This window comes from Nicotiana attenuata, chromosome 3 (genome assembly GCF_001879085.1).
Source record: "Nicotiana attenuata strain UT chromosome 3, NIATTr2, whole genome shotgun sequence".
NCBI classification, from domain to species: domain Eukaryota; kingdom Viridiplantae; phylum Streptophyta; class Magnoliopsida; order Solanales; family Solanaceae; genus Nicotiana; species Nicotiana attenuata.
The window spans coordinates 410,339-424,473 of record NC_031991.1 but is presented as its reverse complement, the minus strand read 5'-3'; the positions used below and the strand labels follow the sequence as shown (position 1 = coordinate 424,473).

Genomic DNA, 14,135 nt, shown 5'->3' with positions numbered 1-14,135 from the left:
TCTCTAAGGAAGAGAAGTTTGGAGAAATCTGCTGCCTATAAAGTGCACATATCACGTTCATGCAGAGTTCGGCATCCTTCTCTTCCAAGAAAAACGTTTTACCTTTAATTCTTTTGATTAGCATTTCCATACTTTTGTCACTCGAATCATTATTTGGATCAGAAGAAATATCACCAATCCCATTAAGCTTTTACGGATTAGACTTGAAAGAAAGTTGAGAATAAAACTTCCTTTCGTCTTTGTCATCACAAAGTCTTATGATCCCCATTTTTTGGGAACTGCCATGAGCAACGGATACCTTTCCATTACCATCAACCTTGTCACTCTCAATTAAACTTCTTTTCCTCTTGGAAAATGAAGTAGAGAATTCCTCTATAACCTCTTCTTTTATCTGCTTAGGAAATGTTAAATTCCTACCTACACCATCACTGTTTGAAACACATGCCATTGCCTTCTCATCATCATTGTCGCTAATGAGAACAACAATTGATCAAAGATACACCCTATCAGGTACTGTATCCAAGTTATTCTCTATATCCAAGTTCATCCCGAGTAATAGTACTACGAGGATAATCACCAAAGCCACCAGACAGCTTTATGATGCCAATGAAGCAAGATGAGCTATTCAATGAGACTCGTATTGTAAAGAAGAAGAAAGAGACTGATCCAGAAAGGTGGGTCGAGGGCCTAGCCTCGACTATACATGTAAGTTTTTTACTTTTAATTAAGTATTTTAATTTACTTTTATATAAATTTTAAAATACTAATTCAATGTAATTTTTCTTATAGGTTCGCTTCACTGCTGACGTGGAGGAATTCATACGCAGTCAGCCACCTAATGAGTCGGGCGAGGCAATCCAACTTCCGGACGAGGATGCTGAAAGAACACTCCTTGAGTACTTTATATACTTTGAACTAGACAATAGAACCAGTTTTCGAATGGGCTTGTAATAAGTGTTAACTTAGTTTTGTTAGCTTAATGTGTTAGTTCTATTGAACATTATACTTTGTTGGTTTTAATGTTGTTGTTGGTGGTGGTGGTGGTATTGTTGTTGTTGTTGCTTGTAATAGGGAATTTGGTATGCTGGCAGATGGTGTAGCTGCCAAAACAGGCAGTTTCTGCCAAAATTATACCCAGAAAGGCGACCAACTTTGGTCGCTTGTTGGTCGCTTTTCTTATTAAAAAAAATATTTTCTGGGCAATAGCGACCAAGGTTGGTCGCTAATTAACCCAAATTTATTAAAAAGCGACCAATTTTGGTCGCTACTCTATTAAAACAAAAATTCTGGAAACTAGCGACCAATTGTGGTCGCTTATGTTTAAAAAAATAATTAAATTCTTGCAATTAGCGACCAATTTTGGTCGCTTATGTTTAAAAAAAAAATTGAAAAATTGAAAAAAGCGACCAACTTTGGTCTCTATTTTCCAGATTTTAAAATATAATATTTGGTTTACAAACCAAAGTTGGTTGCTATATTTTGATTAATAAGAAATAAATAAAAAGCGTAATTTAAATATAGAGACCAACTTTGGTCGCTAAATTTATATTATTAAAATACTACAGCGACCAAAGTTGGTCTCTATATTTAAAACCCGGAATATTTCGTCTTTTCACCTTAGAAACCAAAGTTGGTCGCTAATTAGCGACCAACTTTGGTCTCTAAGGTAAAGGGACCAGCAAAATAGCGACCAAGCCAGTTTGGTCACTTTTTGGTCGCTTTTTGACCTGTAAGCGACCTACTTTGGTCGCTTTTTGTGGTCGCTTTTTTTTCGGATTTCTAATAGTGATATATGCGTCTCTTGCCATATCAATTCCTAATACCATTTGCTCTGAAGAATCATCATCATTATCACCAGAGAATGACTATTTACTAAGGTGGATAATCCAAAACAACCTGGATATTACATAGCCAAAGACATGGACACAAAAAGATCATACTATAAAGGAAGGTACTGTAGATTTCCTTTTGAACGAATCTCCAAAGAGATAAGAAGTCAAGACGTGCATGTCACATTCAACTATACTAGTGTCTTTGAAGAAGAGTATGAAACTGAAGAAACTGAGGAGGATGAGGAAGAGTTTGAAGAAGAAATAGATAGTGACTAGTGTGTTAAAAAATTATGCTACTATATCTCTTTGAATTTTATTTGTAGTAATCTGTGTTGTATGCTATAACTTATGTGCAAGAATATATGTACATGTATATTTTTTGGTTGTCTTTAATGTCCAAGCTTCTTATTCATTTTCTTAAATCATTGCTTACTATAAAACTGAAAGTCTAAAATAATTCTATGATCTTGCACGAATTACTTAGCTGTTTATTATTTATGCAGGGTCTTAATTCCAGTCTAGTACATTGGCTCGACTTTCACCTATTGGCATCATTCTAAACTTCTACCAATCTTTTTGCGTTTTTGCTCTCCAACCACAGGTATAAAGAAAATAGCTAAAATGAATCAAGTGATGTTAAAATCCTTTTAAAATAGCTAAAATAGCACTTGCAATGTTTTTCAGTTCTTTCTCTGGCCACATAAATGAATCTGATTCCATCATTACCTTTTGTTTTTCCTGTATGCAGTACTAACAGACACCATGTACTTCTTGCTACTTTTTCGATTTGCTTAGCACTATTTTTTTTTTACAGATATGACTCGAGGCAGAGGTCGAGGTAGTGTAGGTCGTATAAGCAAGTCCTCTGTTAAGGGTAATTCAGCTACTCATAGGAACATTCCTACTATTCCCATTCCAACAATTCCTCATCAACAAGGTGGTACGAGTTTATCAAGTGGGCCAAGTCATATTAACCAAGTTCAAACATTAGGTCCTAGTAGTACACCTCCAATTCAAACATCAGGTAATAGTAGTACCCCACCTGTCTATGTTGAACCATCTCCGATGACACCTAATCAGAGCAACACAGCAGATGAGGGTATATCACATAATAATGCAATAGGCGAGGGTATATCTACTCAAAGGAATGCAATAGGTGAAGGTGAGTGCAACAGTAGTCTTGGCCAGCGGACTCTTGTTTTTCTTTCTTCTACAGGGTTAGTCCATGCTTTTACTATATTTTTTATATACAGTTATTTATTTATGATAAGCCTTCAAGTAATGTCTTCAAATTATCCAGGTTAGAACCTTCTAGATTATGCTCTGAGTTTATATATGAAAATTTCAAGCATGAACTTCATCCTAATGGAATCAATTGGAAAGGTGTCCCAAAAGAGATAAAAGAATTTTACTTTGGAGAATTCAAGGTATGACATTACATCAAATTGATTTTACATAGTCTATTAACTTTAATAGATAGTATACTAATATTACTACTTTATAAAATTGTTTCAGAAGGCATTCTATTGGGATCCTTTGATTGATAGAGAAGTGAAGCGCCTATGGGGAAGTAAAGCAGCGAGAAGGTACTGTGATTTTATGTGCAAAATTAAAAAAGAGAAGGATATAGTTCAACCAGATTTTGTTCCAAAAGATGTGTGGGACAATTGGATGGAACTATGGAAGGATCCTAAGTGTGTCAAAAAATCAGAAATAAATGCAAAAAATCGTTGTGGCGGTGGGACCGCCGTCGCCATTGGGACTCACGCGGGCGGCTCTGTCACCATTGGGAACATCGCAAGAGACTTGTAAGTATATTCTTAGTAAGGGGTAATAACTAGAATTCAGTACACATATTTCAGCTTCTTAATAGGTTGAGTGGAACGGAGTAGCAGCAACATACTATTAGTAAGTAGTAATATTTGCTAAGTTTTGTTGCTCTATGATAGAATTGCTTTGGTATTTGATATTTCCAAAGCAACCACTCTTAGCACTAAGATTTCATCGTCGATCACAATCTGGCTGACGAATCGATTTCAGGTTCTGTATCTATCTCTTAGTGGGTACATAGAACATACATTTACAAATATTCAATGTATATTCTGTCTTCAAGTGTTGTCTTTTAAGTTTTATTCTGTATATTGGAATTAAGTCCTGTTAATTCATATTTTCACAAGATTGGAAGCTTTCAGGTAGAAATAAAGAAAAATGCTTTCTGGTTTATCTAACTCTGAACTACTTGATATAGCTCATGTAAACAAGGATTCATTTAGACGCAGTTTGTTAATGCATGCCCAAACTGAAAGCTGACACCTGACTTCCCTGTCTTGAATGAAATTAGTAGTAATTGTTTTTATTAGTTGTTGTGACTATTAGTAGTAATTGCATTTGTTAGAAATTAGCCTTCCTTCTTCACAAGATTCCAGCAAAGACGAGTGGTAAGATTGACCATCTCTGGTTGAGGAAAGGACAAGAAAAATATTATGATTTGTTGTAGCAATGGTTTACTAAACCTGTAGTGCAGAAAATTTTCAAGAACTAGGAGAGCATGATATAGTTTGTGGGAAAAAGTTGCCATAGTTTCAAAAGATTGCTAGTATCTTTAGTTTTAACAATTGGAGGGTGGAGTGACAGTACAAAATGCAGTTATAGGATTTCTGTTGTTTGTTGTTGTGATGTATACAAATAACAGAAGCATCTTTAGCAAATATTTTCATAGCAAGAATTGAGAAAGTAAGTTAACAAGTTCACATGCTAGCAAATATTTTACTAGTTAGTTGGAATCACGTGAGAAAGTTACTTGATTTGGCTACATCTTACTGTCTGTCATCGATCAATACCTTGATTGCGAAGTCCTTTTGGTTAATCTAATTGTCTATCATTGATAAAGTTATTTTACCATGAGATATCCAAGTCCTTGGTGAATTCAATACACCCATATATTAGAGTTGTCGATTGGGAGTTTTGTTTCATTATGCATTGTCAGCTAGTTCTAGTTGTTGTCTTCTTTGCCTGCATATTTTGCTACAACAGTGTAAGTTTATTCTCTCATGGACTTTCCAGAGAGTATCATCTCTAATGTTATACTCCCCTTTTTTGTATAGGCTATTGAAAAGAGTCGAGATCCAACACCAAGTGAGCTACACTTGCACGTCCATACGCATGGTCATGATGAAAAATCTTTTGTTAGTGAGCGATCCCGACTTGTACATGTAAGTCCAAAATCCTATAATTTTATTGACTTTGTATATGACATTAACGTCCCACTTGAACTACTTGTTTAGCACCTATTTAAGTCCTAAAGGTGATTTTTGCAAACTTTTGTTTGAATGAACTACTTAATAGTTAACTTATTTATGCTTTTATCGTTTCTTTTCCCCTAATGTTCATCATCATCATTAATGAATTTCACTAATTATTATTGTATTTATAGGAAAAATATCATCAAATATTACAGCTACAAACACAAACTCAATCTGATATTGATCAATCTTTAGCATTTTATCAAGCCGCGGGAGGGGAAAAGAAGAGAAGAATATATGGTCTTGGATCTCAAGCAAAATATTTCTATGGGCCGAATCTTCGTGCCTCTTTTGGATCTGATGCTTTGTGATGACCCAAAAGGTCATCACTTGTTTTAAATTAAATTTTGTGCTTCTGAGGCCTTGAAAACCTCATTTAAAGCCACCACGATTTGCGTGCGCAATCCGGGCGCGTAGCCGAAAAGCGTATATATAAAAATTTGTGAAAAATGATAAGTTTTGATTATAATATGAGTTAATTTGACTTCGGTCAACATTTTTGGTAAACGGACCCGGACCCGTGATTCGACGGTCCCGGAGGGTCCGTAGGAAAATATGGGACTTGGGCATATGCCCAGAATCTAATTCCGAGGTCCCGAGCCCGAGAAATGAATTTTTGAAGGAAATTGTTTTTCTGAAATTGTTAAGGAAATTTGAAATGAAATTTGATTAGAACGTGTTGGTATCGGGCCCGTATTTTGGTTCCGGCGCCCGGTACAGGTCTTATATATGGTTTAAGTCATTCCTGTAAAATTTGGTTGAAAATGGACGTCGTTTGACGTGATTCGGACTTAAATTGCTAAATTTGATACTTGATGAAGTTTGAGAAAAGTTCTTGAATTTGAGGTTTGATTCATTGTTATTGAGGTTATTTTGGCGATTTGATCGCACGGATAGGTTCGTATGATGTTGCTGAGTTAGTACCTATGTTTGGTTAGGAGCCCCGAGGGCTCGGGTGTGTTTCGGATGTGTTTCGGGAAGTTTTGAGTTTAAGAAAAGTTGCAGATTTTCTGCAGTCAGTGCCCAGGGATTTTACCCTTCGCGCTCGCGTGGTACCCCTCGCGAACTCGTAAGGCAAAGATCCCAGATGGCCAGTTTCTTCTTCGCGAACGCGAAGGTTGAGACGCGAACACGAAGCTGAGGGGGGAGACCCTTCGCGAACGCGTCCTTCCTCTCGCGAACGCGTAAGGTTGAGGGGAGGGGTCACCAGCTTATTCATCGCGAACGCGACCAATGGTCCGCGAACACGTATGCTTGAGGAGCCAAGCTCCGCGAACGCGAGCCACATTCCGCGAACGCAAAGGCCTAGCAGGCCTAACCAACGCGAACGAAAGGGCATGTCGCGAACGCGAAGAACACTTTTTCCCAGTTATTTTAAAGTCTCAAAACATAACCCATTACAGGATTTTCATAAAAATTCATAAACCCCTTCTTCTCCAAAGCTCTTAGGCGATATTTGAAGCACTTCTTCACCAAAACTTTTTGGTTAAGTAATATTTAACTTGTTTTCTTCATTTTCCATCAACACCCACTAGATTTCTAGGCCTAAAACATGTAATTTGGATAGAACTAGGGCTTTTTAATTAATGGTGATTTAGACCTCGTTTTGGGGTCGAATTCTGGAAATAATTATATATTTGGGCTCGTGGGTGAATGGGGGATTTGATTTTGGTCCGAACCTCGTGTTTTGACCAAGCGGGCCCGGGGTCGATTTTTGGGTTTTTGGGAAGAATGATTGGAAAGCTATAATTAGGCATTGGATTCGAGTTGTTTAGCATTATTTGATGTTATGAAGTCATTTATGTACAGATACAATTGATTTGGAGCCGAATTTGAAAGGAAGAGCGGTGTTTGAGGCTTGAGTTGGCCGTGGAAGTTCGAGGTAAGTGTTTGGTCTAACCTTAGCTTGAGGGATTAGGAGTCGAGTCCTATTTGCTACGTGATTATTGTTGAATACGACGTATAGGCATGGTGACGAACATCTATACGTTGGTGTCTAGCATGACCGTGAGTCTTATAATGTAATTTTCATGATTTCGTTGAATAATCTATGCTTTAGAAGTGATTTCTATCTGTTGTGAAAAGTTAAGGAAGTAATTGTGATTTTTGAACATCGTGGAGCAATGGCTCAAGTTATATTACGAATTAGTGAAAGTAAGTGAGTTGATTAAACCCTTTGGAGCATTGGCTCAAGTGGTAAAGCGAGTTGTAAAGTGAAAGTGAAAAGAGAAAGAGTTATTAAATTGTTCCCTTGCCAGGATATTATTGCTTGTTTGGTTATCTCCCTTGCCGGGATGTTGGTATTGTTGATGTTGTTCCCTTGCCGGGATTCGATTGTTTAATTGTGGCTCCCTTGCCGGGATTTCTGTTATAATCTTGTTTATTCCCTCGCCCCATAGTTTGTGATTGTTGTTTGGGTGAGGAAGATTGATAAAACACGAAAGGTGGTGTCGTGCATGATTGTGAGGAAAGAGTGTAAAGCACGAAGGGTGATGCCGTGCCGCATAATGTACCATTCCGTGCCGATTCTATTAATTATGGTGAGGAAAGAGAGTAAAAGCACGAAGGGTGATGCCGTGCACCTTTGATTATATTTGCTTTGGTGAGGACGAGAGTAAAAGCACGAAGGGTGATGCCGTGCATTTATTGCTTTTGATTCCTTATTAGTATCCGAGTTATGTTGTTCCCTTCCTTGTTTGATGCCTTCTATTCAGAACTGTTATCTCCCCCACAGCATGTTTCCCCTTCCCATATGGTTCCTGCACTGATTGATCACATGCTTCCTGTGTTGGTTGAGCGAGTAAGAAGATTGATAGCTTCACCATCACATGTGCAAGATAATCATACCGATCACGCATCAGCTATGGCACCTCCAATTCCTCCTCCTCCTACTAATATTAACGAGGTTCATGCATCGCTTTCTGATGATGACCTTCACTCTCCAATCTCTCAGTAGTTAACAATCTTTATTTGAACTTTATTTTGGTATTGTAGATGTTTGGTATTAACAGGTCCATGCATTGCTTTTTGATGATGACCTTCACTTTTGGTTGAACTTTATTTTAGTATTGTAAATATTTTAATCATAATTATACATTTGCATTTTGGTATCTATTTTGGATCTTGTAGAATATTTCTATGAATTTCAGTTATTTATTAAGAGTATCTTATGTATGCTTGAACAATATGTTCTTTATTAAATAAAATTAGAAAAATATAATTTGCGACGGATTTTCTTCGTAGCTATAACTAATATAGTATTACAGGGTGCGACAGATTTGCGACAAAAGATTTTTGTCGCTAAAAGAAAGGCAAATATGTCTCAATAATATTAGCGACAGATTAGCGACAGAAAATATTCGTCGCCAATTAAATTCGGCGACTAAATGACTTATCGATTTGGCGACAAAATTGATGATACTTGCGACGGATATGTGTTGTCGCTAAGAGTAGCAACAGATACAAACCGTAGCTAATTCGTCGCTAACTTAGCGACGGATTCAATTTTTTCGTTAGTAAAGGGTTAGCTACGAGCAAATTAGCGACGGACACAAATTTGTCGCTACTCCGTCGCTAAACAGTTGTAGCGACGGAAATATACTATTTAGCTACGGAATTCGTCCGTCGCTAAAGTCAGTTTTTTTTGTAGTGATAATTATATACAGCCACGCAGAGACCAAAGTTGACCAAAAGGATGTTCATCTAAAGTATTACAACAAATTATTTCATTCTTTTTGGTGATCAACATCTGATAAGTATTTTCTACATGCATCGTGTTTAATTTTTATTAAAACAGGTACACCGGAAATACCATATTTCAAGAGATACAACATAGTGGATAATGAGAAAATATACAAGCAATCTGTGTTGATTGAAGGTGGATATGTTGATATTGGATTTAAGTTTTACTTGAGGTAATTGAGAAGGATGAGAAGTCATGCATTAAAAAATTTACAGGGAGTTATGAGGTGAAAGATGTGAAGCCTTGCAAATCATTCACCATACAGAAGAAACATCCATTGATTTGATACAATAGTACTCCCTTCGTTCCAATTTATATGAACCTGTTTGACTGGGCACGAAATTTAAGAAAAAATAAGACTTTTGGAATTTGTGGTCCTAAACAATTCAAAAAGGAGCCCAGAGTATTTGTGTGGTTATAAAAGCTTCTCAGTAAGGGTAGAATTGTAAGTATAAGCTAAATAGTTTCCAAATTTAGAAAGGGATCATTCTTTTTGGAACGGACCAAAAAGGAAATAGGTTCACATAAACTGGAACAGAGGGAGTAACATATACTAACCGTTGTTGTGATTTTCCTATTCTAACTTATCCCTCTTTGCTAAGTAGCGCCAGAATGGACTTAGGAAATGGTCTAAATTTGTCCTTTAATTGTTGTTGTTAGCCCATAAGGGCAAAATCAAGCCACTTTGTTAACGGCAAGAATAGGAACGAGAAACTTTTTTAAAGGAGGGCAAAATTGTTCAATTTAACAGTGTCTAGGAGCAATGTTGGCCCCTTTCCGTTTAAATAATGTTAACACCCTTTCAAAACAGCAAAAGCGATGTATATGTTGCTTAACCGGATTTTTAAAAACCACTCTCATAAGAGGTGCATGAAAACTTACTGGAAAGTTTTGGGAGGTAAGATGCTTCAGCAAAAAGCAGTTAGAAAAGACATGTATTTCTTTTTTATAATGGTTGTATCCGGACCATTATTATGTACACCTCGACTATTCCACCAGATACATGCCTGCCTTTCATCAATACGGGGTCGTTTGGTAGGGTGCATAAGAATAATGCTTAATAGGATGTATTACTAATGCTGGTATTAGTTATGCTTGCATTAGTTATGCTGGTATTAGTTATGCTGGCATATTACTTATCCATTGTTTGGTTTGATGTATTAAAACATTACACAATTTCCAAAAGAATTGCTTGTTTACAAAAATGCCCTCAAAACCAATCCATCACTCTAAATTTTTAAAAGAAACATATGTTGAGAAATATTTTTATATGAAAAAGTTTTAAAAAAATTATTTGATTTGTCTACCTATATTGTAATATAGAACTAAATATTTATTTATAAAAAAAATATATGCTAAGTATTTATTTATTTACTAGAGATATAATTTTATTTCTCACTATTTGAATTATTTTAAACTTGCATTAATATAATAACTAGCATATTTTAATCAAGCATAAATTTTGAAGGACAATTTTGTCTTTAACTAAGCTAATGCATGCATTAAAACCCATTGTGTTGCTAATACCATGGTTTTCTATGCATTAGTTATGCATAGGATAATACCAAATAGGATGTATAACTAATGCTTGCATAACCAATGCATAGGTTCAAAATGTCTATTAAACAAGGTATTATTAATACACAAAGCTAATGCATGCATTATTTTATCTAATGCATCCTACCAAACGACCCCTACAGGCATTGGTTAACTCTAACATACCAAGACATAGACAGATAAGAAGAAATAACAGCCTTTTTTGTTGTTACGGTTGGGATTTGAACCATAGTCTTTGGGATTTTCGCTCACCTCATTGACAACTATGCCACACTCTTTGGCGCTCATGTAATATCTCTTTTCTTAATAAGTATTATCTCTCTTGTTTTTGAAGTATTATATCTCTTGTTATCTACAACATAACAAACTATGTGAGATCATTCATCAAGAAAAAGGAACCCTAGGATTACACATATAAAGGAATCTCATCTATCAGCGTAACTATGACAAAAAAGCTTCATTTGGATGTTAATCCATAGCTTACTTGAATTACTCATCATTTAGGATGAATTCCTTCATGCACAGAATACACAATTAATTGAATGAGAGGAGCAAGAAGTATGACATCTTGTTTACGTCAATCACAAAATGCGGCAAAAGACCAATAGAAACAAGGACTCTCAAAAAACAAATTAGCATGGAATCGATCTCAAAGATTAGTGGGTATTCATAAAGCAAGCAACAACTGCAAAATTTACATAATTTATAAAATGAGCTTACTCCCTTGTAAATGCATCGCCTTTCTTAGCTTTTGGCTTGTATTCTGACAATATGAAGTGCGGAGATAGCACCTGCATGAGTTGATCAAGTGGTATTATATTATTTCGAAGTTGAGTATCAAATTACAGTTCAAAATACAGGTAACATGACGAAATTATGTGCTTTACCAATAAGGATTACTCCAAAAAAAATATCAGCAACAAAGTAACTTAATATAGACATCAGTATTCACATGCCTAAGTTTCTCGACAAAAGAAAACACATTTAGGCACACCTACATCAAGGAAGCGGCATTGTGATTCGTTACACAGAGTTCAAAGACAGAAAATAAGGGCTAAAGTATCAGAAAGTACACTTTCAATAATGATGCCTGCGATTCTAGACAAAGAAAAACACAATAAGGCACACCAATCTCAGAGCAAGAGCATTCCCATTCATTACAGAGTTCAAAAGAGAGTGGTGAATACGATTAAGTATCAAAAGAGCATATTTATCAACAAGTAAACTCAAAAATAGGTGTTAGCACTCACATTCCTAGAATTCAAGTAAAAAAGCGAACACTTTTAGGCATACCCATATCAAATGGAAGTTTTTATATATAATTATTGCAAGCGTAATAGCTCTTAACTCACTAGAGCAGCTATGTATGGCTGGATCTCCATTTACCCTGCTAGAGACTACAATTCGTGGTTCTTGGATACTTGATTTTAGCCAAAAGCTCTAGAAATGCATTAATTAAAGGGATCTCTTTTAATCTCTGCATTAATAACAAACCTTCAATTGGCAGCTTTGATTATTACTTAAAGGGCTGCGATCGCACTGAGAATGTTGTTGTTGTTAATGGAGAATATCTGGATCAACTTATCCTGCTTATCAGAAATATCTAAGATATGGTGCAGCTGCTATTGACACATATCAACAAGATTCATAGCTCTTTGGTAATTCTCCTTGACCAAGCAAAATAGCTCTTTCAAGAACATTAGATCATCCCAATCAAACATTATTGATTTCCAATCCTCCTCCTCTCTCTCTCTATCTCTCTCTTTCTCTCCATTTTGTTCCTGTTGTAGCCAGAATCTACAATGATTTCACGGAAATTTGGAATGTAAAGACAAACACAGTTCCTGGAGTTTTCATCAAAATAAGTGTAGTTTCTTTACAATATTTCTTACACATCATAATCTAGCCCCATGCTTCAAACTAGCACTTCATGTTAATGGGAACAAAAACCCATCACCTGCATGTTCTTGTCTGCAAAAATGCAAGAGTACCTTGCAGCAAGGGATCTTAACATTATTTGTAACCATCAAGACTTCTTCTTAGCAATGCCACATAGGATAACACTCATGACTCAGATTGTTCCAATCGAAAATAGTGTTGTTAAGGTTAGTTACCAAAGAGAACTAATCAAGAGATTAATTCACAACACAATAACACATAGAAGATCTGTGGTAGTTTTGCATTCTTATTTGATCTTTGACCATCATCGTTGCTTCTCATTCAATTACTAAAATTCAGATACAAATTTTGGAGAAATTTTTCGACTAACATTTTGGAAAAATCAAATCAGTTTAACACTGAAATCGAAATCTTCAAGGTAATAATTATTCCCACAAAGCTTCTCTGAGTTACAGTCTCGGAAGTAGAACAAAAAGTTAAATTGAGGAATGAGCTTAGATTTTCGCCTATGCAATCAAGGACTAGAGGAAAAACCAAAATCAAAAATCAAAGTAATGGTGTAGGCTCAGATTCGCCTTTTCTCAGACAAAAACCAAAAAGCTTTGAAAAAACCGACATGGCTGCAAGCATCAGTTAGCCTTATGAGACGGAAAAAAAACACCCTAAAATGGAATTTTCTCCAATATCTCACAGACCCATCGGAGCTGCCACGCCAAGTTACAGTTTTTTTCCAGCTCAATAGAAATATATGTCTGTATCATCTTCCGCAGAAGAACAAAATAATCTTCATAGCCTCATTGCACAAAAAGTAAAAGTGAACGGAGGGAGTAATATGTATTTTCACCGAAAGGGCAGTTTTGCAATCGGAACTTTTTTTTTGCATTTGACTGATCATCGGCGGCGAAGAAAGACAAAGAGGGTCAAAACCACCCATAGAAACTCCCCACAGCTCTCTGCTTTCACCGCAGCCTCATACTTAAACTAATGAGATTTTGCTATTTTTGCTGTTATCGCCGCTTTTTATATTGTTGCCCTAATCAATTGGGCCTCGCTTGAAAAGCCCATAACAAAGTCCATTTCGACTATAGATCAATCAGGTCAAACTAAATCGATTATTTGGACTCAATCCTTCCAAATAATCGGCGGCAAAAAAAAAAAAGAATTAGGGCTTTTGAGCAGAGAAACATACAACTCGGATTTCGCCGGAAAAGGGACCCGACGATGGGTGAAATTGAGGCTCAGATATGCGTTGATCTTGCGCAAAAGGAGATTCCAGCGACGCCATGGCTGTAAAAAACGCACCAGGGGAAATCTGAGGGCATGCCCCGCAAAGATACGGGTCGAATTATATCAAATGCCCGATTGATAAGCTCAGAATGGAATGAAAATTTGATAAAAATCATCATTGCCTCTTTTTAGCCATTAATCTTGGGAATTCAAAACCTAAATAATAGTATTTTGGACTCAAAATACCTTTATACAATTAAAAGATAATACTACGTTTTAGTTTAACGAAAAGTTAATCGTTAAAGAAAAACATAGTATAATATTATGTTTTAATTAATAAATCATTTTTTAATATAAAACGCATTATAATAAACGTTTTACTAATTCCAACCTTATAAAACAGAGACTGTACATCTTTCAGCTTTGTCTGCATTTGCACCGGGCTATTTTCTGTAGCTCTTAATTCCAACCTTTTATACATGGGTCCCACAACGTTTATTTTCTCCTAGAATTTGGTGCACAACTTTCTTAAACACAAAGGAGTTTTAACGGTAAAAAAAATGTTGATTAACCAAA

At 36.0% G+C, this 14,135-nt stretch overlaps 1 long non-coding RNA gene and 1 pseudogene across 1 annotated transcript; one reads left to right on the top strand and one right to left on the bottom strand.

Annotated features, from left to right (window-relative positions):
• LOC109224112 lies at positions 2,329-5,445 on the top strand (annotated as a pseudogene).
• LOC109223179 lies at positions 10,952-13,487 on the bottom strand. The gene is made up of 2 exons (XR_002067529.1): positions 11,928-13,487; positions 10,952-11,224 (listed from the first exon to the last, which is right to left on the bottom strand). It is a non-coding gene; the product is annotated as an uncharacterized LOC109223179 (long non-coding RNA).